Source organism: Pteronotus mesoamericanus, unplaced genomic scaffold (assembly GCF_021234165.1).
Source record: "Pteronotus mesoamericanus isolate MK-2021 breed Mesoamerican mustached bat unplaced genomic scaffold, CSHL_Meso_final scaffold_705, whole genome shotgun sequence".
NCBI lineage: Eukaryota > Metazoa > Chordata > Mammalia > Chiroptera > Mormoopidae > Pteronotus > Pteronotus mesoamericanus.
This window is the reverse complement of record NW_026555326.1, coordinates 5475243-5477553: the sequence shown is the minus strand read 5'-3', so window position 1 is coordinate 5477553 and position 2311 is coordinate 5475243.

Genomic DNA, 2311 nt, shown 5'->3' with positions numbered 1-2311 from the left:
GTGTCAATAGTCAGAAAGCTTAGAAAATGGTGCATAGTTGTTTTTTCCTAACTGAAGGAATTCTTAGAGCTTTTAATACCCTAAGATGCATTTTGAATCTCCAAGAGGTGACACCCCATTTCCCACTTATTTGACCTCATGCAACTACTGTTTTAGGCCATATTATTTTGAGGAGAGTGGTGTAGGAGAATCCAGCAGTCCTCGTAAGTTATCACCCAACTGCACTGAACATTGCTTAGTGACCTGCATCTAAAGTGACGTTTCTCCAGGGTTGATAAACTGTTGTCCCCCACAGAACAACCTATTACTATATCCTGTTCTTTTTACCTGGAGATAGGAAACAGGCCTCTTTGATGTGATTTTGCCACCTATTAACTCCACTTTCCCCCTGAACCCAGTTCTGAGAAGGCCTAATGTCATTTGCTAAATGAACTGAAGTTTCCAGTGTTGTTTTTCTTTTCCTGTGTGAGTTTTGTTTTATTTTGTTTTGTTTTAAAGAGAGGAGGTGGAAGGGAGAGAGAGAGAGAAACATTGATCGGTTGCATCTCCTACGTGCCCCTACCAGGGAACCTGAAACCCAAGCACGTGTCCTGACCAGGAATTGAACCAGCAGCCCTTCCCTTTTTGGGACAACGCCCAACTGAGCCATGCCGTTCAGGGCCTGAAGTCTCCAGTTTTTAATCTCAAAAACTACATGAAGAAACAGAGCCCAGAGCAGAAATAAGCAAAAGTTGCTTCTTAAAACAGCTAGAATAAAAGCAATTAATTTTTTAAAAATTTAAATTTTACTTAAAATTTAAAAGTAAAATAGGTCACTTCCGGCCAAGATGGAGGTGTAGGTAGATACACTTTGCCTCCTCGCACAACCAAAAGGACAAAAACAAATTTAAAAACAAAAAGTAACCAGAACTGCCAGAAAATTACACTGTATGGAAGTCTGATAACCAAAGAGTTAAAGCAGCAGCGTTCACCCTGATGGGTATGAGGGGCAGAGACAGCCAGCCAGGGTGGAGAGGATGCGCAGCAAGGCAGCGGCTGGAGGACCAGGCGGTCCCACATTTGCATGTGGATAAACTGGGAGGAACAACTGAGAAGTGAGACAGACCACGCAACCTAGCATTCTAGTACAGGAAAAGAAAGTCTCAAAACCTCTGGCTGTAAAAATCTATGGGGGATGCGGCAGTGGGAGAAACTCCCAGCTTCACAGGAGAGTCCCTGGAGAGACCCACAGGGTCTTAAAACGTACACAAACCCTCCCACCCAGGAATCAGCCACAGAAGGGCCCAATTTGCTTGTGGGTAGCAGGGGAAGTGACTTGAAAGCCTGTGGAAAGCTAAGCAAGCATTTGCTCCCCCTTGTACATCTCCCCCACATAGTGTCACAACCCAGCGACCTGGGTTGACCTGTCCTGGTGAATACCTCAGGCTCCGCCCCTTCCAATGTAACAGGCATGCTGAGATGAAGAGATATGGCCCAAATGAAATAGATCAAAGCTCCAAAAATAGAATAAGCCATGAAGAGACAGCCAACCTATCAGATGCACAGTTCAAAACACTGGTAATCAGGATGCTCACAGAGGTGGTTGAATATGGTCACAAAGTGGAGGAAAAAGTGAAGGCTATACAAAATGAAATAAAGAAAAATATACAGGGAACCAACAGTAAAGAGAAGGAAACTGGGACTCAAATCAATGATTTGGAGCAGAAAGAAGAAAGGAACATTCAACCAGAACAGAATGAAGAAACAAGAATTCAAAAAAATGAGAGGCTAAGGAACCTCTGGGACAACTTTAAATGTTCCAACATCCAAATCCTAGGGGTACCAGAAGAAGAGGAAGAACAAGAAATTGAAAACTTACTTGAAAAAATAATGGAGGACTTCCCCAATCTGGTGAAGGAAATAGGCTTCTAGGAAGTCCAGGAAGCTCAGTGTCCCAAAGAAGTTGGACTCAAGGAAGCACACGCCAAGGCACATTGTAATTCCATCACTCGAGATTACAGATCAGAGAATCTTCAAAGCAGCAAGAGAAAAGGAGAAAGTTCCCTATGAAGGAGCTGCCATAAGGCTATATCAGCTGATTTCTTAAAAGAAACTTTGCAGGTAAGAAAGGGCTGGAAAGAAGTGTTCAAAGTCATAAAAGGCAAGGATCTACTACATCCAAGATTACTCTATTCAGCAAAGCTATCATTTAGAATGGAAGGACAGATAAAGTTGCTTCCCAGATAAGGTCAAGTTAAAGGAGTTCATCATCACCAAGCCCTTATTATATGAAATGTTAAAGGGACTTATCTAAGATCAAAAACTATGAATA